Source organism: Entelurus aequoreus, linkage group LG03 (genome assembly GCF_033978785.1).
Source record: "Entelurus aequoreus isolate RoL-2023_Sb linkage group LG03, RoL_Eaeq_v1.1, whole genome shotgun sequence".
NCBI classification, from domain to species: Eukaryota; Metazoa; Chordata; class Actinopteri; order Syngnathiformes; family Syngnathidae; genus Entelurus; species Entelurus aequoreus.
The window spans coordinates 48616896-48630526 of NC_084733.1; the positions used below are offsets into that span (position 1 = coordinate 48616896).

General features: G+C 42.9%; 1 long non-coding RNA gene across 1 annotated transcript in view; it reads left to right on the forward strand.

Moving 5' to 3' along the window:
- The window catches only part of LOC133645695 (uncharacterized), a 67047-nt gene extending 53630 nt beyond the window's left edge, over nucleotides 1–13417 (forward strand). The window contains exons 2-4 of the long non-coding RNA XR_009825182.1: nucleotides 12291–12370; nucleotides 12472–12520; nucleotides 13295–13417. This is a non-coding gene — a long non-coding RNA (uncharacterized LOC133645695). The remainder of the gene's footprint in view (nucleotides 1–12290; nucleotides 12371–12471; nucleotides 12521–13294) is intronic.
- Nucleotides 13418–13631: the final 214 nt, after the last annotated feature.

Consider the following 13631-nt stretch of genomic DNA (forward strand, 5'->3'; position numbering starts at 1 on the left):
TAAACACGCTGCAGGACTGCTTGTATCAGAGCTTATATCTGACATTTAAGATTCAAACGATACTTGCTTTTTGGTTGATATCGCACCGATATCCAATATTAATATTGAATCCGGACACCCCCACTGTTTGACCCCTCGACACACTGGTCTACTAGCCCCTCTTGTCACACCCTCCTCTCAATGTGATACATTTTCTAAATAATATGATGGGAGTAAAAAGTCCTTAAAGCTAAAAAACAAAAGAGCAGTTGTTCATGCACAATGTATCCCATATGCTTTCTCTCAGGGGAACCCTATACTTAACATGTGGTCCGGACCACCTGTGTTTGCTGCCATTTTTCTCATCTGGGAGGCTCTTTTCAGTAATAATGGAGTCATACGTAGATTGTGGACTCATTGTTATCTTTTGACATTAACATGCTGACATTGGAACATTTCTTATGGGAGTATGTTATCATATGCTTAATAATTGACCTCTGTAGAGTTAAATATGCATGTTGCTCGCTCTGACTGTGTTATAAATTTTAAAGTTAGCTGAAGATTTACGTGAAGAAAATGGCTCTGCTCTTCATCCTGCCACTGGAGGTGAGCACAGTTGTTTTTGTTAAAAGCTGAGCAAGGCTGCTCACTTTGAGGCCACTGCTCATCTTCCCATCTTCTCCCGTGCTTTATATACCTCCGTCAGCCCTAATTTGGCGTGATGGGGCCGCTGCTGCATGACAAGACATGTCTGGGCCCCTGCGTGAGAAGGCCGACTCACTCTTGCTGGGCTTGTTTTCTTTGCGTGACCATGTCCCTCAGCTCTGTCACTCCTGGCACCTCCTGGCAGGACCCCCCTCTGACCCTGTTGGTGCCCTCGTTAGCTGGCACGTCGCTGGTTTATTTGCTTTGGCCGCCCGCCCGTGTGAAAGGCAGATTCTGTGACAATGCTCACAGAGGGGTCATCATAAAGTGAAGCCATGGCGGAGGCGTGATCGGAGGTAGCTGTGTGTGTGCGTCTGAAAAAGCTTAAGTGCGTGGCAGCGTATTTGAGCGTGTGACCTCCGTGTCTGGTCAAAAGGAAACACGGCTCGCTCCAGCTACTTTTGACGAGCGACATGCACAGGCAGGTCACTCAGAGTTTACTGTCCAGCTTGTTTCGAAAAAAAAGGGAACATGATGGTCATTGTGAGGAACTTTCGCTTGTTCCCACTGATGTAATCCACAAAACGCTCACGCTAACATCAATGTCCCCTGCCAAATGTCCTCTATTGTGTTCTGAAGAATGACAAATCAGAAAATTTGGTTCAGAACAGTGATGTGCTGTCTGTGCAGCAGCCGTAATACAGATGTGACACTTTAATAACAACTGAATTAATTTCAGATTAAATACAAGCAGTAATATGTAGGGTGTGATGATTAGTTTTAACAACGATTCGATTCGATTCTTTTGTGGTTGCCGATACAATTAAGGAATTATGTTATTTTTTTCAAACGATACGATGCACAACGTTTCAGTGAGTTGAAATCGATTTAGTAACTTTTTAGCACACAAAAAAAATACAAATAAATCAACCAGTGTGACTGTAAAATAAATAGTGGATACTGGAGACTGCAGGTGGAGTTTCATATATTCATGTTATTTCTTGCAGGTGAATTAGGCATTAATGAATTATGGATACAAACAAGCAAGTAAACAACAGTTATGTTATGTATCACTAAGGGGAGGTGACGGCTCAGACACCAGGGGGCAGTATATACAAATATGTATTATATATATAGACAATATAGATATATATATATATATATATATATATATATATATATATATATATATATATATATATATATATATATATATATATATATATATATATATATAATAATAAACAATACAACTAAACTAAGGAAATGGAGTGTGAACCGGAATACAAGAGTGTGTGGTGTAAGACTATGTGTGTAGTATTTAACTGGAATGTGTTTTACCAAAGTGTTGAACGAGATACGAGGAAGTCCAGGGGGCAGACAGGTGATCCGGGATACAAGCGGGGGTCCGTGGGGCTGAGAGGGGCGTCAAGAAATCAGAGTCCAAAGTGGGGGGGTCGAGGATCAAGGGAGGCAGTCGGAATCCAGAGGGGTCCAGAGAAGTGAGGCGCACAGCTCACTTCCAAGGCGACGGAGGGAATTCTGCGGGGGACACGGGAGAAACAAGGGGCAAGTAAGCCACGGAGAGGAAAACAAGACGAGAGAGCATAAAGCTTGACGCTTACGGTACACCATGAGAAAACTAAGTTCCCGCGCCGACCCGTGGGTCCACCCTGCCTTTATCCGGCACGCCCTCATCAGTATCAGGTGCGCAGATAACCGGTGAGTGTTTGCAGCTGGCGGCTGCTGCAGGGCGAAGACGCGCGCGGCGCGTCCCTGGGTTTGCGCGGCCGTGGGCTTGTCCCAAGGTGCGCATGGATGGCAGGGGTCTGAGCCGTAACAAGTTACTGTCCAATACATTCACGTTTTATTTGACTTTAGGTTGAATTAACAAGAGAAAACAATGTCTGCCCTCATTTTAAATTTTCAAGAAATGTTCAATAAAAACTTACAGTAACCAACATTTTAACAGTATGTTTACCTGCTACTTCTGTTTTTGTTTTTCAACATAAAATAATACAACAATAACATCAAAAATAAAGTGCAACAAACATCTCTTCAGGTTGAATTAACAGTAGCTTTATCTGCTACTTTTACTGTTGTTGTTTGACATAGAAATAATACCATTTGGTGGAACCAAATATTTTAAGGTTAAATGAGCAGTGATTTGACCTGCTACCACTCTCATTTTGACAAACAGCTAAATAGCAGAGAGAAGTTACAACAAATACAAACGCCACAACACAATAATATAACACAACACAACTTTAAGCCACAAAAAACGTGAAGGATAGAAGTGACAGCGGACCTCCACATCCAGCAGGTCCACCTCCATGATCGTCTGAGACCAGACACCCAGACAGACGCTGCAAATGTTTGTTTGCATAACCAAATAATTTCTGCACAAACTGTGAGAAAGCGTCTCAGGGAAGCTCATCTGTATGCTCGTCGTCCTCATCGGGGTCTCAACCTGACTGCAGTTTGTCGTCTAAACTGACTTGAGTGGGCAAATGCTCACTTTTGATGGCGTATGGCACGTTGGAGATGTGTTCTCTTCACGGATGAATCCCGGTTTTAACTGTTCAGGACAGATGGCAGACAGTGTGTGTGGCGTGTGATAGAGCGGTTTGCAGATGTCAACGTGAACCAAGTGGCCCATGGTGGGGGTGGGATTATAGTATGGGCAGGCGTATGTCATTGACAATGAACGCATGTGCATTTTATTGATGGCATTTTGAATGCACAATGATACAGTGACAAGATCCTGAGGCCCATTGTTGTGCCATTCACCGGAGACCACCACCTCGTGTTGCAGCATGACAATGCACGGCCCCATGTTGCAAGGATCTGTGCACAATTTCTGGAAGCTGAAAACATCCCAGTTCTTGCTTGGTCAGCATACTCACCGGACATGTCACCCATTAAGCATGTTTGGGATGCTGTGGATTGGCCAATTCGACAGCGTGTTCCAGTCCCTGCCAATATCCAGCAAGAGGAGTGGACAAACATTCCACAGGCCACGATCAACAACTGCGAAGGAGATGTGTTGCATTGCGTGAGGCAAATAGTGGTCATACCAGATACTGACTGCTTTTCTGACCTCCGCAGACCCCAATAAAGCAAAACTGCACATTTCAGAGTGGCCTTTTATTGTGGGCAGCCTAAGGCACAGCTGTGCAATAATCATGCTGTTTAATCAGGATTTTGATATGTCACACCTATGAGGTGGGATGGATTATCTTGGCAAAGAAGAAATGCTCACTAACACAAATTTAGACATATTTGTGAACAATATTTGAGAGGAATAGGTATTTTGTGTATATAGTTAAAGTTTTAGATGTTTGAGTTCAACTCATGAAAAATGGAAGCAAAAACAAAAGTGTTGCATTTATATTGTGTTCAGTTTATTAAATGTATGTGGATTTTGCAATAAAATTGAGTAATCCAAGTATGTCTTCTGGTGTGAGGTTTGTTCTTCCTTTTAGAGTTCTGTCTTTTGTGATGCGTTTATTGTCGATGTGCAGGGTTGCATCTATTGTGGTTTTGGTAAACAATGAAATGACACGTGAAATAACATTTCATCTGGTTCAAATTTTATTGTGTCAAGATCCCTTGCGAGTTGTTTTGAATTTCTGCAGTGTATTTTGTTAGGCCAAGGAGGTATTTTATTATTTCAACGAGAGCTTTTGATAAATTATATGTAACTGAACCTATACTTTCTATTTGGTGTAGTGGGGTGTCTTCTTTGTGAATTTTGGGGGTGCCGTAAATTCTTGGGGTGATATTTGCTGCGGGTATTAAACAATCATATTGATCTCGTGTTATTTTCTCGCTTTCGGCGAATGGTTTAGGGAAAGTTTGTCAGTAGCACTCTCTTTAGTAGAGGTCGTGACCTCAAAAAGGCAGAAGACAGCAGGGAGCTTGCAGGTTTAGGAGTGTTTAATGTCCAAAAGAACCAAAATCCAAGGTAGAGTGTAACAGGGATATGCACAAAATAAGCACAGGGAAACTGTGCATGAAAATTAGGTAAAGAGAGCTAACCACAAAGAAATGCAGAAACATGAAGTCAAAAATGCTACTAACTGTGACAGTTCCTCCGCCAAACAAGCACCAAACTTTTACAATGATCCCACAACTAACAACGAAAGAAGACTAGTTTAATTAGCCCTCTAACACCAGATGAGATAATCCAAACAAACAAGCCACAGATGAGGAGGGAAGCGCTCAGACAAAGAGTAAAGCTACGGCAAATAGTATACGGACAAAACGGAAAGTGGAACCAAAATAAGAGCGCAAAGCATGAAATGAAGACAAACACACCAGAAAATCGCCCATAAACAAAGAATGACCTGATGAAACAGGTTGTAACCGAGTTTTGGCCATTTTTTAAATTTTCTTCTGTGAGGTCTTTTTTAATATTGTTATTTTTTAGCATTGCTTCCATTTGTTTTTCACATGCATATGTGTACATTATTACTGTAGTTCTTCCTTTGTCTGCTGGTGATGGTTTTGTCTTTTTTGTCTTTTTGAGTGTAATGATAGCTTGTCCTTTTTAGTGATGTTGCTTCGTGGGAATTTTTCCGTTTTTAATATCCCTGCCACTGCATTGTGTAGGTCCGCCTTTCGCCCCGGCTTGGTTATTTTCTGACACGCTAATTCTGCAGTTGAAATGAAATCTTCTTTTGGCACTTTGTTTAGCGTGATTGCAAAGTTTAGTCTGCGACCGAGTACATTATTTTCTGTTTCATTGAGCAAGCGAAGTGAGAGGTTGCCTACCCACTTTTCGCATGTGTGTCTCCTTTTTCCTTTTTCTGCCGATAAGCCTTTTTAATATACAAACCCCGTTTCCATATGAGTTGGGAAATTGTGTTAGATGTAAATATAAACGGAATACAATGATTTGCAAATCATTTTCAAAACCATATTCAGTTGAATATGCTACAAAGACAACATATTTGATGTTCAAACTGATAAACTTTTTTTTTGTTGCAAATAATCATTAACTTTAGAATTTGATGCCAGCAACACGTGACAAAGAAGTTGGGAAAGGTGGCAATAAATACTGATAAAGTTGAGGAATGCTCATCAAACACTTATTTGGAACATCCCACAGGTGAACAGGCAAATTGGGAACAGGTGGGTGCCATGATTGGGTATAAAAGAAGATTCCATGAAATGCTCAGTCATTCACAAACAAGGATGGGGCGAGGGTCACCACTTTGTCAACAAATGCGTGAAGAAATTGTTGAACAGTTTAAGAAAAACCTTTCTCAACCAGCTATTGCAAGGAATTTAGGGATTTCACCATCTACGGTCCGTAATATCAGAATCAGAATCAGAATCAGAATCAGAATCAGAATCAGAATAGTTTTATTGCCATTGTTTGAGAACGGGTTCACAAACTAAAAATTTTTCTTGGTGCAATCGTGCAACATAAACACATATAACACATATTTGTAGTAAAAAGAGCTGTAACTGAGCTATCAGATCTTGTTATAGACTTAGAAGGAATTCAAGGAATTCAAGGAGCTACTGTTAGGAGTTATTGTTCATGTGCCTGATGGCAGAGGGGAAAAAACTTTTCAGGTGGCGTGAGGTGTGGGTCCGGATGGAGCGTAGTCTCCTGCCTGAGGGGAGAGGGGAGAATAGTTTGTGTCCAGGGTGAGAAGAGTCAGCTGTGATCCGACCCACACACCTCCTGGTCCTGGAGGAGAACAAGTCCTGGAGGGATGGGAGCTTGCAGCCAATCACCTTCTCCGCAGCATGTACAATGCGCTGCAGTCTATGCTTATCCAGGACTGTGGCGCCGGGGAACCACACGGTGATGGAGGAGGTCAGGATGGACTCGATGATGGCTGAGTAAAACTGCACCAGTATCTCGGTCTGCACCTTAAGTTTCCTCAGCTGTCGCAGGAAGTACATCCTCTGCTGGGCCTTCTTGATGAGGGAGCTGATGGTCGGCTCCCACTTGAGGTCTTGGGTGATGGTGGTGCCCAAAAAACGGAAGGAGTCCACAATGGAGACAGGGGTGGGAGAGTCACACAGGGTGAGGGGGATGGTGGGGCTGTGACTTTCCTGAAGTCCATGATCATCTCCACTGTTTTCTGGGCGTTCAGCTCCAGGTTGTTGAGGCTGCACCAGCACGCCAGCCGGTCCACCTCTCTCCTGTAGGCGGACCCATCGCCATCCGAGATGAGCCCGATGAGGGTGGTGTCATCCGCAAACTTCAGCAGTTTTACGGACTGGTGACTGGAGGTGCAGCAGTTTGTATACAGGGAGAAGAGCCAGGGGGAGAGTACACAGCCCTGAGGAGTACCAGTGTTCGTGGTTCGACTGTCCGAGACAATCTTCCGCAGCCGCACGTGCTGTCTTCGGTCTGTCAGGAAGTCATTGATCCAACTGCAGAGGGAGTCGGGCACGCTGAGCTGGAAGAGCTTGTCTCGTAGCAGTCCAGGGAGGATGGTGTTGAAGGCAGAGCTGAAGTCCACAAACAGGATCATAGCGTAGGTTCCTGGGGAGTCCAGATGCTCCTGGATGAAGTGGAGGGCCAGGTTCACTGCATCATCCACAGACCTGTTGGCTCTGTAGGCGAACTGCAGTGGGTCCAGGAGGGGGGCGGTGATGTCCTTGAGGTGGGGCAGGACCAAGCACTCAAAGGACTTCATGACCACAGACGTCAGCGCAACCGGCCTGTAGTCATTTAGTCCTGTGATCCGTGCTTTCTTGGGGACAGGGACAATGGTGGAGGTCTTAAAGCAGGACGACACTCGGCATAGCTCCAGAGACGTGTTAAAAATGTCAGTGAAGACAGGAGCCAGCTGATCCGCACAGTGTCTAAGAGTGGAGGGGGAGACACCATCCGGCCCGGGGGCCTTCCGCGTATTCAGCTTCAAGAACTGCCGGCATACATTCTCTTCTCGGATGGAGAGGGCCTTTACAGTCCTATGATGTTCTTGGAGTCCTGTGATGTCCTTGCAGTCCTTTGAGTCCTTTAACTCCTTTAATGAAGTGCTGGCATTGGTGGGGAGGGTGATGGTGGGGGGAGCAGGGTTTTGATGAGCTGAAGGCCGTTCATGACGACAGTAATGTGTGTTGAGGCCCTGAGTGAGAGTCTGGTCATTCAGGGCCTGGGGGGTTTTGGGCTTATAGTTCGTAAGGGCCCTTAGCCCTATCCAAATGGCCGCAGAATCATTGGAGCGGAACTGTTCCTGTAGACGGTTAGAGTACACAGATTTAGATTTCTCCACTTCCCTGTTGAAGTGGTACTTCGCTTCTCTGTAGGTACTCCGGTCAACCTGACTAAATCCTTAAAAAAAATTACATTAACGACAAAATAGAGGAAAACACAAATAAGCCACCTGAACTCTGGAAAATTCTCAACAACCAGCTTCCCGGTTGCAGCCAAAAACTTAAAACCAGACTCACCAACATCAGCATCAAGGAGGGTGACTCCCTCATTACAGACAAAATGGAAGTAGCAAGCAGATTTAACGCCTTTTTCACCAGCATAGCCGCAACTCTTGCCAACAAGCTGTCCCACCACTCTGGTCGCTTTGGTGTAGAACACATTAAAGCCTTCTACAGAAAGCTAGGAGTATCCAACAATGATTTCAAATTAGAAATGGTCACAGCTGATGAGGTGCTTAAAAAATTGAGCACGCTCCACCCAAACAAGGCCACCGGCCTTGATAATACGTATTCCCTCCAGATTCCTCAGGGACTCTGCCTCCATCATTGCCCCAATCATCACGCACATAATAAACCTCTCAATTTCCCAAGGCCAAGTACCAAAAGATTTTAAGATAGCAAGAGTAACTCCACCCTTTAAAAAAGGAAGCAAATTGGAACCTGGCAACTACCGACCTGTTTCTATTCTCAGTTCCATTTCGAAAGTAATGGAAAAAATAGTTTATAAACAGGTCGATAGTTACCTTGCCACTAATAAACTCATGTACAAATTCCAATCCGGCTTCAGAACTAACCACTCCACTGACACATGCCTTCTCTATCTGACCGACCACATCAAACATGAGGTGGACGCGGGAAAATACTGCGGCATGGTCATGCTGGACCTTCAGAAGGCCTTTGACACCGTTAACCACGCTATACTGTTGGATAAGCTCAGAGCAATCGAATTTAACAAAACCTCATCGAGCTGGATGCAATCTTACTTGGAGGGGAGGAAACAGGTGGTAGAGGTGAAAGGCACCGTGTCCCCCCCCTCTCAGTAAGCTGTGGAGTCCCCCAAGGCAGTATAGTAGGGCCTTTACTGTTCCTAATATACATAAACGACTTGTCATCGGCATGCGACTGTGAATTGTTCTTGTTTGCGGATGACTCGGCCTTGCTGGTATCTGACAGGGACAAGTCGCAAGTGGAGAAAATCCTCAGTGCTGAACTCTGTAGAATTTGCACCTGGCTCACTGACAACAAGCTATCCATACACTTGGGTAAAACGGAATTCATCCTGTTTAGGTCCCACATCAACCTTAAGAAAGTCAATGACTTCACAATAAAAGTGTTGAGTTGAGTTGAGTTGAGTTGAGTTGAGTTGAGTTTGAGTTTATTTCGAACATGCAAGCATACAACATGATACATCACAATTTCCAGTTTCTCTTTGGTGACATTGTTATCACCAGGAAAGATGAGGTCACCTACCTAGGTTCCATTCTAGAGACTAATCTTTCCTGTGATAAAATGGCAACCAAGGTAATCAAAAAGATCAACCAACGAACGAGATTTATCTATAGAATCTCTTCTCTGGTCAGCAAAAGCACCATGAGGATTCTGGCGGGAACTCTTGTTCAACCCTTTTTCGATTATGCATGCACCTCCTGGTACCCTATCACCTCCAAAACCCTCAAATGTAAACTCCAAACATCCCAGAACAAGCTAGTCAGATTACTTCTAGACCTCCACCCCAGATCACACCTCACTCCTACCCACTTCTCCAAAGTGGGCTGGCTCAGGGTGGAGGACAGAGTAAAACAACTTGCACTGAGCCTAGTCTATAAAATCCGCTACACCTCCCTGATACCGAAGTACATGTCAAACTACTTCCTTAACGTAAATGACCGTCATAACCACAACACCAGGGGAAGCTCCACTAACCACGTTAAACCCAGATTCCGATCTAACAAAGGTCTTAACTCATTCTCTTTCTATGCCACATCAATGTGGAATGCGCTCCCAACAGGTATAAAATAAAGGGCATCTCTATCCTCCTTCAAAAACGCCATAAAAGTACACCTCCAGGCAGCTACAACCCTAAACTAACACCCTCCCCGGATTGTTAATAATCAAATGTAAACAATCAAATGCAGATACTTTTTCTTATGCCTTCTGATCTCTTTCTCTCTCTCTCTCTCTCTCTCTCTCCCTCTCTCTCTCTCTCTCTCTCTCTCTCTCTCTCTCTCTCTCTCTCTCTCTCTCTCTCTCTCTCTCTCTCTTTCTCTCTCTATCTCTCTCTCTCTATGTCCACTACTTGCTGTTCATATCCTACCAAGTCAGACCTACACTGTTCCAATATCCATTTCTCTGTTCTCAATTGTTGATGACTGATGATAACAACCAAACCTCATCTATGGCTTCCTCTGCTCTGCAGTAGTATCATCTGCCTCCCTTCCTGTGGATTCTTCCTCCCCAACATTTACCGGGATTTCTATGGCTTCCTCTGTGTCAGGATTTGCATCTAAATCCTCTTTTCTCTCAGGTGTTGCTTCTACACTCTCCTCCTCCTCTCTCTCAGTTGTTGCTTCTAAGGTCTCTGCCTCTCTCTCAGGTGTGACACTTTCTGAGGTCTGTGGTCTTTCTTGAATTCTGGTGCTTGTACTTGGTTTTAGCCATGCATTAAGAGGTCTGCTACCCTTAGCTACTTCCTGGCGCTCCTTCTCCTTCCTTTTCTGTATCCTTTCTTTTTTTGGCATTGTGCTGCAGGCATAATCAACATGAATCAAGTTTAAATACAGATGGTAATATTCCTAACAGATAACCTACATCTTATATCCCCAGAATGCTGAAATTATTATTATTATCAATAATAACAATAATAATAATTATTATTATTATCATTATAATTATCATTCTTCTTCTTATTATTATTGTTATTATTATCATTATTATCATTATTATCATTATTATTATTATTATTTTGTTAACCCACACAGTAATAGCAAAGTCACAATAAACTTGATATCTATACCTCTACTGTGAGAGAAATGTGATCCGCCGTAAACACAGTGCATTTTATTTTGAAAATTAACCCGGTGTTTTATTTTGTATTTTGTACACTACTTCCTGTCCCGCACGATCCGCTCTGCTCTGTGCGGAATTGATGTGCCGTGCTCAATTGATGCGCCGTGCTCCGACGTCCGGCAAAAACAGAAGCTGACACATTGAATAATAGAATAATACAGTGTTTTTCTGAAATATTACCCATATTAGATGCTGAATAAGTGGACGGCGACTAGACCATAACTCACAGGTTCAAGTTGCTCCACTGTCACGTCTCCTCAGGGGCGCAGTTAGCTCTCTCTCCTCTCACTTACTCACTCACTCGGCTTCTCTCTCTCTCTCTGGCGGAAACGGCAGGCTCAAATAACCCGGTATTACAAGAAAACGTGGAGTTTTTGTACCGCTGTTTTTTTGTTTTGTTTTGTTTTTTACATCCCTGACAGGAATTTATTAATGTTGTTTAAAGAAAAAACAAAACAAAAAAACAACACACACACAGGCAGAGGGCACTTTTTAAGACGAGAAAAAAAAGGGCAGGGGCTCAAGCACCCATAGGGCCCTATGTGTGCACGTGCCTGGTGTGTGCTTCCACTGCGACCGCTGCACTGCGTGTCAGCTCCGGCTGTCCGGAAACTGCCTGTGTGTGTGTTTGAGTATGTGTTTATAAGGATTATATAGTGTTTTATACCTCATTCAGAGTATTATCTCGCTCTATTGCGAGTGAATCTATTTTATTATCGCGGGAATTCGTTTGTCTCAGCACACCAGCAGACCGGCTGTGCTCGCAGTGATGCGGAGGGAGACCGCAGCCAGTGGTTGAGGACGGTCGAAGGTGCACAGAGTCTTGACGGACAGGAGCGGACACGCAATGCACACGGATCTGGTTGAAGTTCAATCACCAGATCCGGTTGTTGTTGTGCTTGCCCTGCTTAGTTGAACTCCATCATCTCCGCCTTTCTCTGCCACTTAAACCCTCTCTCCTTCAGTAAGGCTGTCGATTAAGCAGTAAATGTAGATTCTGGTTACAGATTGATTGATTGAAACTTAGCACAGTACAGTACATATTCCGTACAATTGACCACTAAATGGTAACACCCGAATAAGTTTTTCAACTTGTTTAAGTCAGGGTCCACATTAATCAACTCATGGTAAGTGATTCACTGACCAAGATGGTCAGTGAATACATGCAGGAAGGTTAATATTGTTCCTGTGTGTTTTGATATTTTAATAAAATGGCAGAATTTTAAATAATTTCATGTCTTTAACTTAATTATTAAAACGTATTTGTTTGTCAAATCATTGGTAGTCTATTCTAAATGTTCAAATGTTATCTTGTTTTATTGGTCGGAGCTTTTATTCAATTTCAACTTGTCTGCATTACTGGGTATTCTGGTACTTACACTCACAACTTAATATGTTATCATCTTTTGCAGATTGATCATTTTTTTCAAGCTTCATGTGGCAGCCTCCTAATGTTAAGCGTTACCAAGCTCCTTGTGGCAGCCTAGTGATTGTAAGTAATAGGTTATGTGTTTAATGCTGGTACAAGCTGATTTCTATCATTGTCATCCTTTTGAAGTGATGTATGCTAATTCTCTTTATTCTCTATTTCAGGATTAGGATTGTGGCAGTGTAAAGAATGCAGTTTGGAACTAGCGAGCAGGTATTTGTTGTTGCAGCATTTTAGGCAGACTCATGGGCATTTAAGAGGCAGTTATCGCTATCCATGTCCATATACACATTGCCCATGCAGTTTTAGTACATGGAGTAAGCTACTAAATCATACATACAAAGTTAATGGTAAACAGCAAACTCCCAAAACCGCAGAAGTAGCTACATTCAAGTGTCATGTATGCACATGCAAAGACCTAACAACAGAAAGAGATTATTTTTAACACATAAATCGACATCTGAGGCGTAATGAAACGGTTCCATGTATATTTTTAGGTTGCTCATTTAAAACAAATGTATACAGTACATTTGATACACACAAAAACAGGAAACACAACCAACATTCATTCATAGATTTTAAAGCTAATGTCAGACAAATCTGAAGCTGGGCCAATAGAGTCTGTCGATACAGATCATGAATTTGAAACAGTTAGTTGTGATGATGCAACATAATTGAACCTGCAAATATCTATTGAACAGGAAATTGTTACGTTATAAAATATTGTTCATATTCTAAAGTCAGTTATTGATGAGGTCTTTTTTGAATTTCACTACATATTAAGTACAACATCATGGCCTGTCACAAAAGTTTTAGTTTCGGATGTATTTCAGCATCATAAACTACAAGTTCAAGAGTCACTAACTGATGAGCTGTCCACTGTCCTATGCCAATCTAATCAATTAGGCGTAGCTATCGCAAAGGACGGCCCCCTTGCTACTGCATATAAACGTAAACAGTACTATACATCTCACTTTTCTGTTTTAGAGCCAGTTGAGTACACACTAGATGACCAGTGGAATAAGGCCAAGGCAAAGCTGCAGCCAACTTCAAGAAAACGACAAAGGCTGAAGTTTACTACATACCACTGCACCCAAAAGGCAAAACCACAGAAAGTTGGAAAGTGAGAGAATGGCTTTGTTGTCAGAAATAATAAAGCGTGACAATGAAGTGCTGAAAAAAATCAAAAATGGAAAAAACCTTCTCCCACAGACGACGAGAGGTCGTTGAACAGAGGCCCAAGATAGAGGGATTCAAAAACCGGTGGCCTGCCCTGTTCCAGCAGAGTGAAGGAAGTTAACTTGTATTTTTATGTATTGATATT